This window comes from Adiantum capillus-veneris, chromosome 21 (assembly GCF_014529385.1).
Source record: "Adiantum capillus-veneris isolate H3 chromosome 21, ASM1452938v2, whole genome shotgun sequence".
NCBI classification, from domain to species: Eukaryota; Viridiplantae; Streptophyta; class Polypodiopsida; order Polypodiales; family Pteridaceae; genus Adiantum; species Adiantum capillus-veneris.
The window spans coordinates 96,760,857-96,783,119 of NC_140951.1; the positions used below are offsets into that span (position 1 = coordinate 96,760,857).

General features: G+C 42.2%; 1 pseudogene; it reads left to right on the plus strand.

Moving 5' to 3' along the window:
* Positions 1-541: 541 nt before the first annotated feature.
* LOC147431397 (uncharacterized) lies at positions 542-3,125 on the plus strand (annotated as a pseudogene).
* Positions 3,126-22,263: the final 19,138 nt, after the last annotated feature.

Sequence of the window (22,263 nt, forward strand, 5' to 3'; positions counted from 1 at the left end):
AATATGAAAATTGAATTGCGAAATAAAATTTGCCCACCTCATTTGTTTGTCGGAGAGCTTGGTTTGCATTGATAGGAGACTTTTGGTTTGAAGTTTGTCAGCCCATGTATATATGGTGTGCTGGCTTTTTCTACTTTTGAGTGTGCTATGGTTGCTTGTGTAGTGCTAGGCAATGCCAATTTTTGATGTGTGCTCTTGGCTATGTTGCAAAGAATTCATGCACTTTAAGATTGGCAAGGGTCTTTCTCAAGGTGATAGCAAACTCTAAATGGCTAAATTTGGGGGCAATGATGGGCAATCACCCTTTTATGAAGGAGAACCATTCAGCTGCGCCACCACCTAAGAAGGGATGAGCGGATAGGATTGGCCAGTAGCTCGTGAGACGAGGATGCCATTTAGGGGGGGCTTGGAGAGCACGGCTGACGAATTGGAGAGCACGGCTGACGAAGGGGGAAAAGTCCTTACTCGGCATAGAAGGGGAGGATTTCATCACATTACAAGGGCGAGGTGAGCTCTCAAGGAGATGATAGACAATAAAGAAGAGTCCAATCAGAGAAGCAAGAGGGCGGGCTGAAGGGGCTGACTAAGAGAAGGAGGGCGCCATCTAAAGGGCTGCCCATAAGAGGGTTGCAGGGTGCTCCATGAACGTATAGGGCTGGCCAGTAGCTTGTGAGGAGGATGCCATTCAGCGTGGTCTTTTGAGAGCATTGCAGAGAGGGAGCCGCCAGCAAGGGGTGATAGAGGAGGAGTTCAAGCTCGGGGGGAAGTGAGTCGCTAGGTCAAGCAAGTGGAGAGCGGTGGAGGAGGATCACCATAACAACAAGATACTGAGAAGCATCCAATTGTAGAGGGGCTCGATATTGGCAACACGAAAAAAGGGAGTGCAGAGCGAGCAAGCCAAGGCTCAAACCTACATGCAAAAGAGAGCTTGCAAATGGAAAAATGAATACAGGGAGAGGGAGAGCTGGTGTTTAGCAATTGAAGGAGAAAGCTCTCCCTAAAAGAGGATGCTTTAGTGTGAGCACTGGCATAGAGAGCTGAGAAGCAGCGAGCTCTCACAAGCCGGAGAAAGGGGAAGCGGAAGAATCTATCAGAGAGTGCAATATGTGACCTCATGAGCCGAGAAGGAGTTGTTGAGCCACCATTGGAAGCAAGGGTACATTGTGTATAAGAAGACAGGTAATATTTTGGGCCGTCTCTGGGAGAAAAGAGGGGTGGCCATTTTAGAGATAAGCGAGGGCACCATTGTCAAGAGCAGTGTGAGGAGATCTGGGGTAAGGGTTGTTGTACAAGCCGCCTACATAGGGGTCCTCATTGTCAAGATTTTGGGGGCTTGGAGAGAAGGTCTTCTTGACCTACAAGCTTTGAATGGGGAGCTAAGGCAGCAGCACAACTGAGCGAAAGGGCCAATCGAGTGCAAGGCTCAAGAATAAAGATGTAAGGGTGCTCCAAAAGCTAGCATACGATAGATGCCATCATTGTATCTAGTTTCTTTGGTGATTTATGGTTTTGTTTGGCTCAAAAACCCTCACTTATAGCCAGGTGATGCCAACAAGAGCCTTAGAGTGATAGGAACGCTCAAGCTCTACAACGTATTTGAATGCTTGATGATGTCGGTGACAAGCTATTGAGAGGCACTATTTTGTTCTACCCTTTTTCTATCATCATTTTGGTGCCCGCCACTGAGGATCAAACTCCAGACCTTCAGTTTACAAATTTCTTTATGCTACATGTGATCCACTAGGGCTATGGCTAAAAGCAGGTTCTACACAGGTAGTGGGCATGAGGCTATTGTGGCATGGTTTCACCTTGTGGAGTATGATTTTTCTCAGTTGGAGCTTTATGATGACGAGTGGCAAGCCGATTATGCATGGCAAGGGCTTCTTTATGATGCATGCTACCTTTATTCCTTGCTGTCCGAGGATGAACAATGGAGTTGGCAAAGCATGAAAAGGGATCATTTTCTAGCTTTCTATGATCCTTCAAAGTTTTTTTGTACCATTGAGAATGGTTCTCAACTCATCAAGTCCTGGAGAGAACTTCAGGCACAGTACTGGGAGAGTTTGGACACCTCGGTATCTCAGGTATGCTTGCCCCATGATGGGTTTGGTTTTGATGTGCATAGTGGAATGGTTACGCTTGATGGTGAGGGTTATGAGAGGTGACAAAGAAACATCTTCACGTAGTGATGGTGGGGAGAGCTTTGATAACGAGTTAAGGTCTTTTGTCCTTGCCGATCTTAAAGACAAGGAGGCAATTCATCAAAATTTGAGAGCCCTAAAAATCAAAACCTAGTTTGAGGTGAGTGATAGTGAGACAGATTGCACTTGTAACCTATCATCAGGTGGAAATGACATGGAAGTTATGCATGAGGACGCAAATGGTTTAACTGTTTCAGATAATATGTATAATGTTGTGTATGAGGATACTTTGGGTCTAAACTCACAGCAAGAGGGAGGGCAAGGCCCTGTCTCCCATGAGGAGTGTGTGCAATTGATGGCAGATAATAGTGAGAATGCTTCAATTGAAGAGGTTATGAGTTTTTTTAATGATGAAAATATATGTGAAGAAGTGGTACATGTTGATGGCTTATTTGATGGTGATATCGGTTTTTTTTAATAGCCTCACGCATGCAGCAAGTGATGGTGTATTCTTCCCTTCTTCCTTTGATACTGGCATGCCAAAAGATGTAACTTCTAAGTTTTTTGATCGTCTTCTTGATGAAGAAATACCTCTTGAGAAAATTATGGGTGCTTCTTTGAAAGAAGATGCTTGTGCAGATGTCTCCAATGTGTTTAAGGGATTTGTATGCATCTTTGCAGGGATGTATACTTTTCAATGCATTTTGAGGGCTACTTTTGTTACTCATAATGATGCTACAAATGTTATCAAGGCTACTGAGTGCCATATGCACTTTGTTGGCCCGAATATAGGTTTTTTTGTAGGGGATAACAAAAAAGGAAATTTTATGATGCACATGCAGGTATATGGCAAAGTAATTGATAGTTTTTTGGGTCCAAGGTTGGTGTATGGCATCCCTAAAGGTTTTCCTTGGGAGCGAGGTGGAAGCTTGATTAAGCTTTTGATGCATGACATGCCAAGTGTTTTTGTGTGGGTCCAGGTAATATGATCATCTACTAGTGTTGTTGTTGAGCATGAATTCTCTAGCAGACTAGGGGGGTCGGCAAACTATGATAAGAGTTTTTTGGTTTGAAGTTCGTCATTCCATGTATACATTATGAAGAGAATGGGGCCTAGGAGGACCTCTTTATTTGGCAGTTTAAGGAAGTCAAACCTTTAGTATTAAGAAAGTAATCAAAGGATATCTTTTGAATTCAAACATGCAAAATGACTAGTTTATTTGAATTCAAATTTCCCCCCCAAATTGGAATTTAAAATCTAGCGGTTAAACCCATATCATGTAGAAATCTATGGAAAGAGCTCGACGCGTAGATTTTATGTCTATGATCTCCGCTCCAATCAGAGATCATATGTGGGAGTTATGGAAGATCAGAAATCCACCTTCTTTTTGGGAGAAAAAGTGCATCCTTTGACCACTCTTACACATCTCTTACACACCTATCATTCTTGCACACATGCCTATTCTTCAAAATGTTAATCACCTCCATAAGCTCATGGAAAATAAAGAGGCCCTCCTAAACTCCATCCTCTTCCTAATGATATGGTGTGCTCGCTTCTTCTATTTTTGAGCCCGGGGAGGTTACCTAATAAAAATGTAACATATCACGTGAGTTCAACAGAATGGTATTTAAAGTTCTTGAAACTTACAAAAATATATATACAGAAGGGCATTATTTTTTAAAATTTGGAAAAAACTTACAGATTTTAAAAGAAAAGGGTACATTATATTCTTAACAAAAATTACAGATAAGGGGGTTTACAAACATGTCTTGGACGCACGCGATATGGTAGTTTTACACATAGTGAACCCCCCGAGCTTTTGAGTGTGCTATGGTTGCTTGTACAATGCTAGGCAACATCAATTTTTGATTTGTGCTCTTGGCTATGGTCTACAGCTTTCCATTTGACAAGGTTTGCAAAGAATTGATGCACTTTAAGACTGGTAAGGGTCTTTTTCAAGGTGAGACAAACTCTACATTAGGAAGAGGATCGGGTGTACGAGAACTTCTTTATTCTCCATGAGCATATTGAGGTGATTAACATTCTAGAAAATAGGTGTATGCCATGTGTGCAAGAATGGTGAGTGTGTAAGAGATGTGTACAAGTGGTCAAAGGATGCACTTTCCCCCCAAAAAAATGAGGTGGATAATTTTTTGATTTTTGGTCTTCCATAACTTCCACATATGATCTCTAACTTGTGAGGAGATCATAGATCCACAATCTACTCGTCAAGCTCTTTTCATAGAAATACTACATGATATGGTTTTCATTAGAAAGGGGATGGGGTCTATGAGGGCCTCTTTATTTGCCATGAGATTATGGAGGTGATTAACATTTTGACAAATAGATGCATGCCATGTGTGCAAGAATGGTGGGTGTGTAAGAAAGGTGTAAGAGTGGTCAAAGAATGCACTTTTCCCTCTCTAATTTGACTAGAGATTATAGATATGAAATCTACATGCCGAGCTCTTTCCATAGATATGGTACATGATATGGTTTTGCCCACTAGATTTTAAATTTCATTTCAGGGTGAAATTTTTGAATTCAAATAAACTAGCCATGTTGCCTGTTTGAATTCAAAAGTTGTCCTTTGATTGTTTTCTTAATACTGTAGGTTTAACTTCCTTAAGCTGCAAAATAAAGAGGCCCTCCTAGACTCCATTCTCTTCCTAATGTACCTGCTATAAATTCAAAAGTTGTCCTTTGATTACTTTCTTAATACTAAACGTTTGACTTCCTTAAACTGCCAAATAAAGAGGTCCTCCTAGACCCCATTATCTTCCTAATGAAATGGCTAAATTTAGGGGCAATATTGATTGCCCATCATGGGCAATCACCCTTTTTTGAAGGAGAGCCATTCAGGTGTGCTACCACCTAAGAAGGGATGAGCCAATAGGGTTGGCCAGTATCTCGTGGGAGGATGCCATTTAGGGGGGGCGTTGGAGAGCATGGCTGAAGAAGGGGGAAAAGTCCGTACTCTACATAGAGGGAGGCTGTCATCACGTTACAAGGGGGAGGCGAGCTCACAGGGAGATGATAGACAATAAAGAAGAGGCCAATTAGAGAAGCAAGAGGGCGGGCTGCAGGGGTCGACTAAGAGAAGGAGGGCACCATATGAAGTAGTGCCCATAAGAGGGTTGTAGGGTGCTCCATGAGCCGATACATGAGCCGATACGGCTGGCCAGTAGCTTGTGAGGAGGATGCCATTTAGGGGGTCTTTTGAGAGCACTGCAGAGAGGGAGCCGCCAGCAAGGGTAATAGAGTTGGAGCTCATGCTTGGGGGGAAGTGAGTTTCCAAGAGGATTACGATAACACTAAGAGATTGAGAAGCATCCAATTGGAGAGGGGCTCGATAATGGCATCACAAAAAAAGGGAGTGTAGAGTGAGCAAGTCAAGGCTCAAACCTACATGCAAAGGAGAGCTCACAAATGCAAAAAGTGATACAAGGAGAGGGAGTGCTGGTGTTTAGCAATTCAAGGAAAAAGCTTGCCATAGAAGGGGATGCTTTAGTGTGAGCACTGGTATAGAGAGCTGAGAAGCAGCAAGCTCTCACAAGCTGGAGAAAGGGGAAGCGGAAGAATCTATCAGAGAGTGCAATATGTGACGTCATGAGCCGAGAAGGAGACGTTGAGCAGCCATTGGAAGCGAGGGGTGCAGTGTGTATAAGAAGGCAAGTGATATTTTGGGCCACCTTTGGGAGAAAAGAGGGGTGGCCATTTTAGAGATAAGTGAGGGCCCCATCGCCAAGAGCAGTGTGAGGAGCTTTGGGTTAATGGCTGTTGTACAAGCCGCCTACATAGGGATCCTCATCGTCAAGCTTTTGGGGGGTTGTGGAGAAGGTCTTCTTGACCTACAAGCTTTGAATGGGGAGCTAAGGCAGTGGCACAACTGAGAGGAAGGGACAATCAAGTGAAGGGCTCAAGAAGAAAGATGCAAGGGTGCTCCAAAAGCTCGCATATGATAAATGCCATCATTGTGTCTGGTTTCTCTGGTGATGTATGTTTTTGTTTGGCTCAAAAACCCTCACTTACAGCGAGTTGATGCCAATAAGAGCCTTAGAGTGATAGGACCGCTCAAGCTCTACAACTTATTTGAATGCTTGAGGATGTGGGCGAGTTATTGAGAGGCAATATTTTGTTCTACCCTTTTCCTGTCAGCGTCATGAAGCACTTCATTAGGAAAAATATGAACGTTCTAGGGGGCCTTTGAGATTAAGGTTAATTAGAGGCCAGCCAATAGAAAGAAGGTGGTGGACACACTCTATACCCTCAAAAAAGTAGGGAGACAAGGTAGCTTTACACCTCTTTATTGACTCTTACCTAGTGAGAATGTAAGGGAGGTGGCTAGGGGAAAGCGAGAGGGGGGGGGGGGGGGGGGGGGGGGGGGACCAGTTTGACCTCTTTTCCCCCACTTTTTGGCCCATATTTAAAAATACACTAAAAAAATCTAAATTTTCAAAAAAAAAAATCAAGTTCTCCCTTAAAAGGTCCTCAAACCTATTTATGGTCAAAAAAGTATTTTTGACCTTCAAAAGACAAAATGTGCACTAAAAAATAAAAAACATTGAATGTTTTCAAAAAAATTCAAAACATCATTTTGCACCCTCCAAAGTCTCTCTCTCTACAAAACCTACTCCAAGATCTCCATTGCTGCAACAACCACATGCACCCCCTATAACTACCCTTGTAGTTTACATTCAGAGCTTAACATCATCTCCATCTTTAAGTTTATCATGCTGGAGAGAATTGACCTCTTTATGGCTTTCAATGTTTAGGCTTCACACCTCATAACACTGGGTGGTGCTATTTTGTTGAGGGCTTTGGTGCGCCATCTATAGTTGTGTAGCATGTGATTGAGTCTCACAATGCAAGTAAGTTGTGTTATCTATGGAGAGTCATCAAAGATTTTTCTTATAATTTATTCTTTGTATAGTTGTCATTAGCTTATTAGAATGATATCATTTTGTACTTTATAACTTTGTGCTCACATAGTCTGTTGTTTACTTACAGAGTCAACTTGTTTTGAGAGGATATGAGTAAGCAACCATGTGCAAAGATGGAAATCACTCTTTTTTTGTTCTGTGAGGAACCTTTCACTACCATGCTAAAAGATTTTGATAAGAATAGTAGGATTTTTGTAGAATCTTGAACCAATAGGTACTCTTTAGGAGCTCTTAGAAAAGCGATCCATATAGTACTACTATCTTCCCTAGTGTTATAGACACAAAAATACTCAAGTGTATATGAATCTCTAGATGAGGAAGACAAAGATTTGTGAGGCCTTTGACCTAGGGAGTTCAGTAAAGTATATGTAACATAGCACATGTGCTCAACATAAGGGATTTTGTATTCTTATAAAGTTACAGAAACATGTGTAGATAAGGCCTATAAGCGGTACTTGTAATCCATTCTGGTGAACATGCATGATATAGGAAAATTTTATATAATATTGAATGCTCTATACCTTTGAACACAAAGAAAGGGGGGGGGGGGGGGGGGGGGGGGGGGGGGCGCTTTGATTACATCAAACACTACACCTCTATATCATGGCCATGCATTAAAAAAAGGCCATACTTGTCATTTTAAAGCCCAGGGGACCCTCAACAAGAGGGGCCACAAGGGCCTGCAGAATGGACATCCAAGGAAAATAGATGGCCGTACTGTGCACCCTTGTGGCCCCTCTTGTTGAGGGTTCCTGGTGCTTTAAAATGGCAAATACAGACCAAGGCATTCCCAAGAACAGGGGGTGGACACATGGAAGTAAAAAATGGTTGATGAGCCTGATACAAGGTTTAGGTATTTGCCATTGGGGGGGGGGGGGTGTTTTGCTCTGATTACATCAAACTGCAATTTCTGTCTCATGGTTGGCCATGGCATTAAAAAAAGCCCCTATTTGTCATTTTAAAGCCCTAGGGACCCTCAACAAGAGGGGCCACAAGGGTGAGCAGAATGGCTATCTAAGGAAAATGGATGGCCATTCTGCGCAACTTTGTGGCCCCTCTTGTTGAGGGTCCTTGGGGCCTTAGAATGGCAAATACAAGCATATTTTTTATGCATGGCAACTTTTAGGCTGTTTTCAACAGCTTCTAGCTTCCAATCGGCTCCAAATCTGTCTGGACTTGTCTCATATGAATTTGTTCATCTCATTTGCTCTTCGACTATCATGTGATGCAAAAAAATTGTATCTTGCTCGGATTCTCCAAAAATCAACGTGCAAGTTGGCAATTTCTTTAAAAAATGATGTAAAACGGACATTTCTTACTTTTTTTTAAATCTACGGACTCCAACAAGCATTAAAACCATGGAATCTAAAAATACTCAAAAAACCAATATTTTTTATTGTGTTAAGGACTGTATTTCTTAGATACAAAACTTTTCCAAAATCTCGCACTAACGCCTTCAAAAGTGTCTTCCAAGGAGTGCACTCGGTCAAAATTTGAAATTGAAGGAAAACAATCAAAATGAACCCCTAGACTATGTACAAACTTTAAAATAAGCAAAATCTCCTTCAAAAAAAGTTGTTGCTAAAAATTTGAAAATAGGCTCCCCTTGGACTTCTCACAACAATAGAAGGCAAAGGGTTGAAGGAGAGGTATGGTGTCACAAGAGCATGGTAGGAATCTCATCGAGGTTTATTCCATTAAGATCTCATGTACTTTATCATGTTTTCTCATGTACAATCTTACCAAACAAAAAAAAATCTACACTTTAAATGACTACAAATCTTATTTAACTGTTCAAAAACAATCTAAAATATGGTAGACCTAGAGTGCTCTTTAACATAACCAAACAAAAAAGTTCAACTTTTTTTCCATTAACCTTGATAAACATACATTCATGAACAACTTCCAAGGGGTGGTGCGGTCATAGGTCTTACATCCATTCCATGACATGGTATGCTCATTGGGTGACCTATCACATAAAAATATCTTTGGTGGGGGTGCCCACATGTTAGGAAATGGTGTGTTCCTAATGAAAAGCTTTTGTATTGTCCTACTAGGGATCTCTCGATGTTAGCATAATGTCTTTTGGTGTAGTGGGATCCACATTGCTTGAGGAGATCTTTGTGCCATCGTAAAAGCTTCATGTTATGTCAGTTCCTTGAGCCATTCTCGCAAACAACACCACTCAACTATCATAGTAAGAGGTCACCTTGTATCATGACGCGTTAGAGACATGTTCTTTAAAAATAAACATGTATGAATTCAACATTTTCAAGTTGTATAATAAAGACACTTGTTAAGTATATGATGTACAAATTTGCAAGTATCTCCATCCAACTGGGAATAAACAATCCTAAAATATACATTAGGATGATATTACCTACCTCTAATAAGCATGAATTTGAAGCACCTACCCGCAAGATGTAACAAAGAAGGTTGTTTTATAGGAAATGTGGTGGCACTTGACCTCTCTAACCTGTAGCCTTTCACTATTTGTGTACAAAAGCAACCTTTGTGCCAAGCACTACAAAACAAGTAGAAGCAACACCTTAGACTTCAAAGTCTATGATGAGAAGAACACAACCAAAAGTAAGAAGTATATTTTTACCTTGTACCAAGGGGTGTTTCTTTCAAATATGTGATAGTATTGGCAAGCTTCATAATGTACACATTCTTTTCTTGCAATTGTTATTGGGGAGAGTTTCAACCTCCCTTTTCGAAGAGGCAATATTTTCTTGTAATTCCATTTTTTGAGCTGAAGAGCTTGACATTTGTGCATCCATGAATGAAAAGAAGCACCTGCACCCATACACAACCAATTGCAATAGACTAACAATCCTCCTTCTTCCCTCCCAAGATATTGAAGAACCATCAATATTTGTCTCACCGATGGTACAATGCTCCTGGGATGACTTCTACTCACCCTCAAGTGCAGCCTTCGGTGCAAACACCGTGGATAAGCAAAGATGTTTGCTTTTGTTGTGTGGAGTACATAGTGGTAGAGGCATACGATTTGTGATGTCCGTGAGCACCATGGCAGTTGTTGCATGAGGAAGTAAAGAATGAAAAGAGAGAGGGAGGAGGGAGAGGGAGGAACATGGGAGGAGAGAAGGGGAGAGGGGGGGAGAGGGAGAGAGAGGGGAGGAGGAGGAGAGAAGGGGGTAGGGAGAGAGGAGATGGAGAGAGGAGAGAAACAAAGTTTTTCTGGGAGGGTGGTATTTTTTTTAAAAAAAAGTACTTTCATTGCTTGTAGGTTCTAAAAAAGATCAAAAATTGATTTTTTGATATGTATATATATGTTGGGGGAGTTTTAAGTAAAAAGAAGTAAAAGTAACTTTTTTGAAAAAAAAAATAGTTTTGGCTCTTAGTGACCCAGGTTTTTGCTGATGTGGCCACACCCTTTTACTCCCTTCACTTTCCAAAATCTAGAGAGAGAAAGTGACCTCCAAGGTGCACATCCTACATGTATCTAAAGAAAGGCTAGAAAAGCCTACTCAAAACTAGCTTCTTGAATGCCCTTATCCCCTTAACACTACATAACATTAACCTTAATCCCTAAAAATTAGGATTCCTTACAAGGCCCATGCAAAGTCCATATTTCTCGTAATGTAAGACTTTGGTGGTCCGTTCGTAAGATGAATAGAGTCCCCAATAGATAGTGCTTCCAAGTGGCGAGGGCTTTTAGGACAGCTAGTAGGCACTCCTTCTTGTAGATTCCCAATACTTGCTCTTCGGAATGAAATCTTTGACTCTCATATGCTATGGCATGCCCTTCTTGAAGCAAAACTGCTCCAAGGCAATCTCCTCAAGCATCACATTGGACCTCAAATGATTTTGAGAGATCCGATAGTGTAAGTACGGGTTGAGAAATAAGATTTGTTTTAAGCTTCTCAAAAGAACTTTTCTCTTTAGTAGTCCATATGTACTTAGAAGTTTTCTTGGTCAAGTCATGTAGTGGTCCCGCTGTTTGGGAGAATTTAGCTATGAAGCATCTATAGTATGCACACATACCAATAAATCTTTGTACGTCATGTAGATTCCTTGGATTAGGCTATCCTTTTATTCACTGAAGTGTTCTTCGATGACATTATCATCTACTCCAAATATTTGGAGGAGCATAAGCAACATCTCCAGGTAGTTTCTCAAGCTATGAGGGAGAGTAAACTTTTCATCAACCAAAAGAAGAGTGAAATTTTCCTCCAAGAGATTCAATACCTAGGTCATATTATCTCTCAAGATGGTATCCGTATGGATCCAACCAAGCTTGAGGTAACTTGCGGTAGGGTATCAATATTTTCTCCATTGGACGGTTGAATGTGGTTGGAGCATTTCTCAAACCAGAAGGCATGACAAGATATTCATAAAGACCAAACTTTGTATGGAACATGGTCTTTATCTGCATTCACTATCTTTATTTGATAATAGCCACTTTAAGGTCAATCCAATTGAAGTAGTTCGAACCTTGTAACTTATCAAATAGATCTTCTACCTGCGGTATGAGAATTTTTTTTTTGATAATGATACAATTTAGTGCTTATATAGTCCACACACATGCGGTATGTGCCATCTTTCTTTTGCACTAAAAGAACTGGTGAACAAAAGGGAAAGGAGCTACTCCTTACCATCCCCTTGTTTACCAGCTCATGCACTTGCCTCATAATCTCTTGTTGTTGAGCTTGAGAAACTCTATAGGAGGTTTATTAGGGAGTGAGCTCCTGGGTAGAAGCTCTATCATATGGTCATCATCCTCTTGTTTTGGAGGTGACTCCATAGGGATGTCATCAATAAATACATCTTGGAATCTATTTAGAAAATTAGACAAGTCTAATTCTTCTTGATTCCTACCACTTTGTTTTATTAAAACATTAGCATCATTTAGAGACTCTTTGACAAAAATCATGTACGAGAAAACTGAGATTTTCATTGACTTATCAAAAGTAGGTGAATTTACAAGTGGTATAGTACAATCGGCGGACTCATTAGCATATATGTACATGCTCTTTCCAATGTAAGTGGAGTAGATTCTCCTTTCAGATAACTTCATGTTGTCAGCCATGCGATTGATCCATGGTGCCCCTAGGATAACATCCTCATGTTGGAGAGAGAGATAAAAAAGTGTTCTTTGTCAACGTAGATTTGGACATGAAGCCTCAACTTCCTAATCAATGGAGTAACAAAGGCTTTCTGTCCCTTGAAAGCCCCATTGGCACGTACAATATCTCTTGTCCCAAAATCTTGTCCATTTTTGTGGCCAACTCTATTGATATGAAGTTGTGAGTAGAGCCAGGATCAAATAGGATAAAGGAATCATACTCCCTCACCTTCCCCCAAGCATATGAAAGGGATGATCCTTTGAAATGAGCATCCTCTTTTGGAGCTTTGATCATGGAAGCTCTAGGAGTCTCATTGCCGCCATTTGTTTTTGGGACAAGAATGATAAACATGTCCTTGCTCCCCACTCTTAAAGGCTAAAAGCATGCTTTGGTGGTACAAAAAGGACTGTCCTTGACAGTACCTTTGACAAATCTTCAAGCTACAATTTCTACATGTCACATGAAAAACTACCTATCATACTATATATCAATGGATAGATCTTCAAAAGGAGAATCTAAAAACACAAGGTCCGAAAAGTTTTGACCTAAACTAAAAAAAATTTACCAGTCCCCACTTTTTCATTGGTAGAAGTAAAATAGGTCCTTTTTTTGTACCACCAAACCACGCTTTCACCCTAAAGCATTTGTGTGATTTACGCAAAGCCTCTAGCTCTTCAAGAGAAAGTTTGTTTTTACCTTTGTAAAATTGTTTCTCCTTGGTCTTGTCATTGTTGTGTTGGAATTGCCTTGGGAAGAACTTTGAGCATTGTTCTTCCCCTTTGCATCATTTCGACCTTTGTTTTCCATGGGCTTTGCATTCCTTTTAGCCCCTTGTTGGAAGTTTATATGAGATGAAACCATAGTGTGGTGGATGACTTTGGTGATAGAACCGGGACATCGGGAGTTGACGTACTCTACAATTTCTTCAGGTAATCCTGCACAAAATTGTTGCTTTGCTCGACAAAGTCTATCTTTTGGAGCTTTGAGATGTAAATCTCAATACTTGTCTACATATTTGTGGATATACTTGTGGGAAAGTAGCTTCAAATTTCTCCATTCAGTAAGCACTTTGTCCTTGGTATCGCTTGCAAGAAATTGCTTCATTATGGAAACTCGTAGAGTTTTCCATGTCCTTGGGACTTCGCCATTCCCGCACTTACAAGCCCACCATTGACGAGCAGATTTTTGAAAGTGCATAGCTACATGGTGTAGCTTGGAGGACTTTGTGAATTACTCGTCTTCAAAGGCCGCATCAAATTGTTGGATGGAGGCCAATACTTTGTCAGTAGCACCAAAGATGCCAATGATAGGTGGGAAAAGAGATACTCTTTCCTCCCTCTTTGAACTTCTTAAGATTTTGGGACCTTTTTCAAGAAAGGTAGGAATTGTGATGTCCTCTCCTCTTGTATTCCCTAGGAGAATAACCGCTTCTCTCATTGGAGGAGGAGGAAGGTGAAGAAGAAGGAGAAGAGGGTGACCTCTTTCTTTCCTTTGTTTCCTCTCTTCCATTTTGGAGTGATGTGGAGAAGGACTATAGGATGATCTTTTCCTCTCGGAAAAGGACACCACAAGGATATACCCAACATCATAATATTGCTCCATAATATATTGTAATTCACTACAAGAGGTTTTGTGCACTTTTGACGGCGGCTGTAACAACAAAAATACATAGGGATATTTTTCCCCCTGGCGTCACTATAAGCGTTGCTTAAACCGTCGCAACAAAGAGAATGTCGCTATATTCGCCACTACAAGTGTTGCTATAAGCGTCGCTATATAGAGACTCTGCAATTTCCAATTTAGTGACGATCATAGAGATACTGCATGACCTAAAATATAGACGCCTATAGTGACACTTGAGAATAAAAAAAATTGGGTGGGAGAGCATTCATTGCCCTGCCACCCCATCAACCATATTGAACATAAATTTTCCTAAATAAAGATGCAAAACTGACAAAAGTGTCTCGATGAAAGTGAATTGACAAAATTATACACATCATAGGCAATATCACTTGATTGTTAAGTTTTGACCAAAATGTAATAGTTACAACGCAATTCTCATTATTGATAAAATACATCGTTGACCAATAGTTACAAAAATGACGTATAATGATCATCTCATTATACATGCTATGAGAAAAGAAAACCAGTGCTATATGGCTACGACTAGTTTGACATCGACTAATTCGAAGTCTCATCGCATCCAAGTGGTGTATCCGTTGAATTCTGCAAAAAAAAACAATAAGACTTTCTATAAGTATAAATATATAGTTTTTAGCTTATTATTAAAATACAACAAATGTAAGAGAGTAAAATTAAATACTAACCAAGCCGGAGCGAGAACTGAGAACGACGTGAGATCACCTTCTTGTCGTCATCATCCAAGATGATGCTACCATTGATGTTGATTGAGTACGGAAATCCCTCTCACCAACGACGCTTGTGTAAACCTTGGTGTCTTGGTAGGGGTCTTGAGTGGCGTCCCAATGGGGGTACGGATGATAGGTGTCTCCACTAGAGTCAGGGTCCCGAAGCGAGAAGTGTCGAGTAGGGTGACTCTCGAAGGAGTAGCGAGTGGTGTGTAGCTAGGAATGGCCCATGGTCGCACAAAACCTAGAGTAGAAGGAGATGTCATGGCTGGTGTGGGGGCACGAAAAGAAGGGGAAGGTAAGGAGCCTCGACGACTACGAGGCGGTGTGGAAGCATTAGCGGTGTCTCCTCCACAACAACCGCCGCTACCACCACTAGAGCGTCGATGGCTAGAAGAGTAAGTCTTGTGTAGGAATTTCATTAAAGGTGTCAGGCATTTTTTGGATGAGTACAAAAGCCATAAAAGATGCCAAAAAAAACTTGCTGACCACCCTCATGTATATATATGTACATAGTGCTTCCAGCTTTGAAAGTGTCCGTGTAAAAAACCCTCTACAAAGGCTTGGTTTTGGTCAAGTTGTTGGTTAAGTTTTGGGTTGGTTGAGCTTTCAAAAAATAGTTTTTAATGAGCATTCCTAGCCGTGCTTGATAGCTTGCAAATCGGACTCCGACATCATGAGTTAGACGCACTCAAAGTGGATAGTTTTTCACTTAAAAAGTGGCAGCGGATGCACGTGGGAAGACGGCAAGTGGGCCAACTTGATGGTTTTTTTTAGCAATTGCATGTTTAGAAATTTATGGAGTTAGGCGAGGTAATAAGCTCCAAGCCGTGCTTCACGACGCTATATTTGGTGGTCGGGGTCACCCGCTACGCCTCCTAGAAAATGGCTTAGTTTGGGGGCAAAGCAAAAATTTCAGGTTTGGACATGGGGAAGCTGGGGAAGTTGGGGAGAGCATTCTATGTGGCAATGGAATAACCCCACATAGAGGGGAGCAAGTGAAAAATGGAGGGTATAAGGGGGGCAGTGGGTACCCCCTAAGAGTGTATCAAAGGAGTTAATGGAGCTTCTTGGCCTTGCTTGAGAGGGCTCGTGGACTTTGGGGAGAGGAGGGGGCGCCAAATTTGTGTTTCCTCTGCCTAGACAGGCGCCCTGCCCATTTTTTGGTCCCCGGACACTGTCCCCCCCCCACTTGCCTTGGTCAAAAAGTGGCTGACAACCCATTTTTTACCCAAAAAAGGCTCAAAATGGACCAATAAAAAGGTGTCTAAAGGGGGAAATGAAGTTGGCAAAAAAGGGAGAGAAAATAGCTTGGAATAAGAACCAAAAAAATCCCCCTTTAATAGCTATATTTTCCTCCACATCCTCTTTTGCTTACAAAGACTTGTTTTCTGGAGCTTTTGAGAGACCTTCCATCTTCAAAAGCTTGTAACTCTCTCGTTGGTTATCAGAATCAAGCATATGGATGCTCTACGGAGATCCTCACAACACAAGATTTACCTTCATGGTCTCGGTTTTCTAAAATTTTGGCCATGGTTTGAGTTAGAGCTGTTTCTCGCCTATCTTCACAAGTGTTCGACTTTGGTGTTTTCTGTCGTCATACAGGGTTTCTTTCCAACGGTGTGACTCGTGCAGAGCTATAGAGGTGCTTGTTTTCCCTATCGTTTGCACGCTAACATCGTTTTGGTGCCCCCATGGAGGAGAAATCCTCATGTGCTTCAATTTTCGCAAAATTTTCACTATGCAGGCAGAGAATGTAAAGGGGATGTGGGTCCTTATGGACAACCGCCTATGTATGTGCTTATTGTGGATAGTAAGTAAAGAGGTCGTTCAATTTGGATTGCAGCCTTTGTGAGGGTCGGAGGTTTTATGAAGCCGAGCGCTGGGGGTCGGGTTACACAGTGTGAGGTGGATGAGGTACTGGAGCGATCCATTGACATCCCTTGCAGTTTCGACGTCACATGTACATGTTTTTGTGGCAATCAAACATGTCAGACGAGTTTCCTAAGTTTCATGGATTGCCTAGTAAAAATGCGTACTCTTTTATTGAGAAATTGGAAGTTACTTGCTTGCTTCGGGGCATATAGGATCCGGCTATACTGTTACGGCTACTGCAATACAGTTTAAGGATGAAGCAAAATCTTGGCTACAAAATTATGAGAGGTAGCACAGGCACAAACACCAGGGATTGTGTTGGACTATAATCATGTGAAGCTGGCATTTTTGGCACAATACAGGAATGTCAAAGCACCTCATGAAGTTTGGCATGAGATTTTGGGCTACACTCAGAGGGCTAATCAGAGTGTGCATGATTTTGTCATGCATTTTACCCGCCTTTGGGATAAATGGGCCCGAGCATTGGGAAATGAAACCCCTCCCGCCATGTTAAAAAAGGACCATTTTGTGGCAACCTTGAAAGAGAGTTTGAAGTTTAAAGTTGAGTTGAAGTGGCCTACCACTTTTGAAGAAGCAGTTGTAATTGCCAGGGGGAAAGAATGGAAAGCTCAAAGACTTAACGAGTATGGGAGAGTGGTCCATGGACAAGTTAATGGTGGCCAAAATGAGGAGAGCCAGGTAGAGGCTGGAGTTCAACCTATGCGAAGGGCTGTAGACACTGAGCAATTGCAGTGTAATATGCAGGACATGATGACCATGATGCAGGAGTTACGGCTCAATGTCTTTGGAGGTGGTCGTGGTCGTGGAGGTGGTAGAGGGGTGGCCTAGCCATATAAAGCTCAACCTAATGCTGATGCGGGTCGTGGACAAGGTTCTCCTCAGCCAGCAAGAAGGTTTATCCCTACTTGTTATAATTGTGGTGAACTAGGACCGATCAACACTCATTGTACAAAGCCAAAGAGGATGGGAGGTGATGTACCCACTTCCCAAGCAGGTTTGTGAGAGGTCTAATGATTATGCCTTGGATATACGAGAGGATCATGGTGCTAAACAAGAGAATCAAGCTTCAACATTAGGTGGTCACGTGGGTATTGTGCAAGTTGAGAATAAAGAGACAGATATGATGCCATTGTGGAAGCGGGAAAGGGCACCAAATGGTGCTGGCCCTAGCAAGAAGAAAGGGAAGGAGAAGGAGGGTGAAGATGCAAAGACCAAGAAGAATAGGAGACCTCGTAGGAAGTTTGAAGTAGCGGATTTGCCATTGGGACAAGGTCAGACAACTTATAGTCTCAAGGAGGATCTGATTGGGAGGAAAGTAAATTGTACTTTTGAACAGTTGATGAACATGGTACCCAAATTTAAGAGGTAGTGGAAGTCGTTAGTGAATCCTATTGAAAAAGAGACAAAGTGTGGTCATGTCAGAGTGTTGTCTCTGGAGGAGTTACCCGACATCTGTCCTGTGGTGAATGCTTGTCACAAAGGTGTGGGCATGGGAGAGTCCTACATTGATGGAGGTGTGCAAGTTTGTGTGATCACACAGTCATGTGTCGAGAGACTTGGCTTGATCATGTCCGGAAGCTCTGGGTTCAGGATCCGACTAGCAAACCATGCCAAAGTTAAGTGTTTGGGACTAGTCAAAGGTTTGGAGATTGATGTTTTTAATGTGAAAGTTATGGTGAACTTTCACGTTATGCCGGCAGGTTTAGGAGCTTTTCCTCTCATATTGGGACGACCTTGGTTAAGAGCTGCTGGTGTGGCACAATCGTTGTGTATAGCAAAGAGGGAGAGAAGAGGATGTTTGATATGATTACCAAACAGCCTCTGGCATTAAAAGAGGTGTTTGAAGATGATGAATCTGAAATCACCAGTGAGGGAAGTTCAGAGGATTTAGATAGCAGTGCTACTTCAAGTTCCAGTGTGACGAGGGTGAAGTGTCCTTTTTGTTACTAAATGAAGAGGAGAAAGAAGATTGTGAAGTGCTGCAAATTTTAGAGGATATAAATGCGTCAAGTCGATTGGAGCAGCTTGAAGAGTTAATGCAGCCCAAGCAAGATCTATCAGTGAAGAAAGGACTTGTTCAAAATATGCTAAGTACAGATTTGTCACAAAAAGAAAGGGTAGAATACCTGATGATGCTGGATAAGTTTTCGAATCTTTTCATTACATCATATCAAGAAATAAGGGGTTTTGTTGGGGACCCAGTGAAGATTGAGTTGATAGAAGGAGCAAAGCCAGTGTGACAGAAACTAAGAAGAATGGCTAAGGAGCAAATGAATGCTTTAAAAGAATAAGTGGATAAGCTTTTGAATGCAGGGTTTATTGTTCCAGTAGATAATGTTGAGTGGGTCAGCCCTGTAGTGGTCACTCCCAAGAAGGATGGGCGTTGGAGAGTTTGTGTTGATTATAAGTCATTGAATGCAGTGACCAAGAAGGATCCTTACCCTGAAGGGGATCGGGGAGCACCACAGACGGAGAGTGAGAGAGAGAAGGAGACACACGACACACAGATATAGGTGGGGAGACTCAATCAGTGAGTTGCCCCCTATACACTTATGCTATGTATAAGGTATACAAGCCAGTGGGCGCCCAGACTCTGGGCGGCCGGGCAAGGCACAGGCGCCTATACTCCAACAACCTCCCACTTAAAGGCGACTGTGCCTTTAAGCAAGGGAAACTAGTCTAAAGACTACAAAAGGTGAGAGAAAATCACTCTCACCCGATGCCCACTTGCTGGCTGTGATCGAGTACATCCGACTGTCTTGCTCCTGTGTAAGTCCATACACCGCCAGATGTACCGCACGTACTGCAAGTATGTATGCAATACCTGCATATCTCCCTCGTGCACTATGCCATCATCAGTCAACAAACTACTGACAACCCCAACTGCAAATGCTCCCACTGCAGCTGCGATATCCGGTCTCAAGATCAACATCTCATACATGAGACCACCAAATGCCGATGCAATGCTAGCGGGCCCTGCTAGCTCTACGGAGCATGCATCAACATATATATCCCTGGCAATAGGCATCTCTAACTGACAAGGCGTGTCAGTCACATTCATCTCTTGACTTTCCGCAAAAGACGCATCAACCTGTCATGCAACCTCAGAGCAAACTAACTTCTCTAGGTGTCTGTTGGAAGACATATCCTGCACAACTATATCCCCATGCTCACTGTCGAGCATAGAAAGGAATGATTGCATAGACACTAACGTCTCAATCTCCTCTGCAATCATCCACTGCAAACATGACCACTCAATTTGTTGTGACTCACTAGAGCTCTCATGCTCTAACTCCTTATGCACAGACTCTTGCACAACGTCCTCCTGTCGTGACTCACTAGAGCAAGACCGCTCTACCTGTCTATCCTGTATAGAAGTATCTCGCACAACTGACTCTCTGCTTTGCTCAGTCACTAGCAAAGCATGTATGTCTGACTCTGTCACCTCTCTGTGTGACTGCTCAAGTTGTGCCCCAACTGTGTGCACAATGAGCTCACTACTATGCACTCCATGCAAAGCACCCTGCAACCTATGAGCAAAAGAGACTGTCCGAGTCTCTTGCTCTCTGTATGGCTGTAACAAGATTGAGACTTGACCATCTTGCACCAGTACTACATGCAATGGGTACCATGTGCCAACTCTAGCACCTCTCGTAATCACTAGCAAACCCAAATGCAACGCAAAATATCGCTCAAGCAGTGATACCCGACATCCACTATCCCTGAGTTGGCCAACGGAGATCAAAATCATCGTCAAATCTGGCACATGACACACATCTTTGAGCACGTACGATGCACCGCTCGGTAATGACAGTCTCACATCTCCTGAACCAGCAATCTCATACAGTGACCCATCTGTCAATCGCACACTACCATACACTTTGCTAGAATAGCTACTGAACCAGTCACGATACGAAGTGACATGAAAAGTAGCGTCCCTGTCTAGAACCCACTGCAAAAGAAGTGCACTATCCTCAGACATCAAAAAATCAAGAGTAATACAGGAAGCAAATGTGACCTCACTGTCACTAGGGTACTCAGACACTGTATCTGATCCTGCAACTGTCAAGTCAACGAAGCCTATAGCATCTACTGCATCCTTGAGACTAGCCTGTCTCCTGTGTTGTCTCATACAATGAAAGAATCACCGTCTAATGTGCCCTGTGTGACCACAATGTGAACATCTCAAGTGTCGACACGAACGAGAACGCCGTCTCTCATGAGTCATTGTCCTAGACTCGAAAGTCTCACACATATTGACTACTATAAGTGAATGCCAAAAATAACCAAGAGTTGTAACTCTACTCTAGGTACGGTAGCAATGAAATTCACTCAACTAATCCAAAAGAAGCAACCTGCTCTCTGAAAAAGAGCTCACCAGCACCTACAATGCTCATGCGAATCCACGTATAAAATCTCTTGCAGTAGTGTAACCACACTGTGCTCCACAAATGGCAATGATGCAAATCCCAAATGCGAAGTGTACGAGGATCCTGTAGAGTAAACCAAGATCCTGTATGGCTGTAAAATATGGCTGCAAATCAGTCCCAAAACAACCCCAAAATTCAGCTCCTAAACAGTTGCATAAACAAGTCACAAACGTGTCCCAGATCAGCCTACAACAACTGAGCCATACATGAACACCTGCAAAGAGGAAACAATGGCTGAAAATTCAGCGTCCAAATAAGCCCTCAAACCTGCCTGTAACTTGTAAACCTGTAGTAGCTGAAACCTACTGAAAACCCTCAAGCCATTAGTGCTCGAATCCGTCTACCTAGCATGTAGCCACACAAGCATACATCACAATATTCACTCCTAGGAGTGTGCCAAGATAATTGTACGTCTGTCAAACCGTGAGCTAATCACCAAGCCCACACTGTGCGGTATCAATACATACACACGCACAAATCTCCCACCTGTAGAGAACACCGCACGCAAATGCTGAGTGCAACCCACAATCTCTACCTAGATCACATAAATGATGCGCATAAAACTCCTGGGAAAATTTCACTAGAGTTTCGACGCACAATGGCTATCAACACAAAATAACCATTGTCCTGCAAGCTCAATACAATGAGCAATCAATGCGCATCAAACTACACTCAACATACATGCATAAGTTGTGCAAACCTGTGTCCAACAAATGCTCACAAAGAGTACCACAGGTGACCATATATGTCATCCACAACCAACCTCTGCACTTGCTCACAAGATCTACTGCTCACCACATAAGCATACATAGAGCATTACCCACTCAAAGACCATGTATACAAGCCACAACACTGCAGAAGAACCACTCAACTGCAACTGGCAACACCTGTGGGAGTACTAGAATCAACCTATACCTGGAAGTCAAACCCGATCTTGTAACACCTCATATGTGTTTGTTACCTGCAGTGTGCACGGGTAAGCTGTCTGCAGCAAGGAAAACAACATATCCCAAAATTGTCCTGAAAAATATTCTCTATGTTTTTAATTTCAGACCCACCTGCACTCCGAATCAGAAAACTATTTCTTCTACAAAGTCGTAGAACTTGAAGCCAGCTCCGTTTTGAACCAGAAAGTTTTGGAATCGGAGCTTTTTAGCTCAAGTTATGAGCAAAACAGTAGACTGTTGTCAAACTGCCAAAAACTGAATGACTTTCTTCTGTGCTTCTTTGAGCTCATAGAAAGGCTCAAACTCACTTCCCACCTCGATGCGTGAGCTGAATGTATCAATCTCACAATGCTTCCATGTCTATGGAAGCTCCAATCTGTTGTCGATGTAGTCGTTGCAAAGCTTGCCGAGAAGAGGGAAGATGCTGTACACAGTGGACTCAT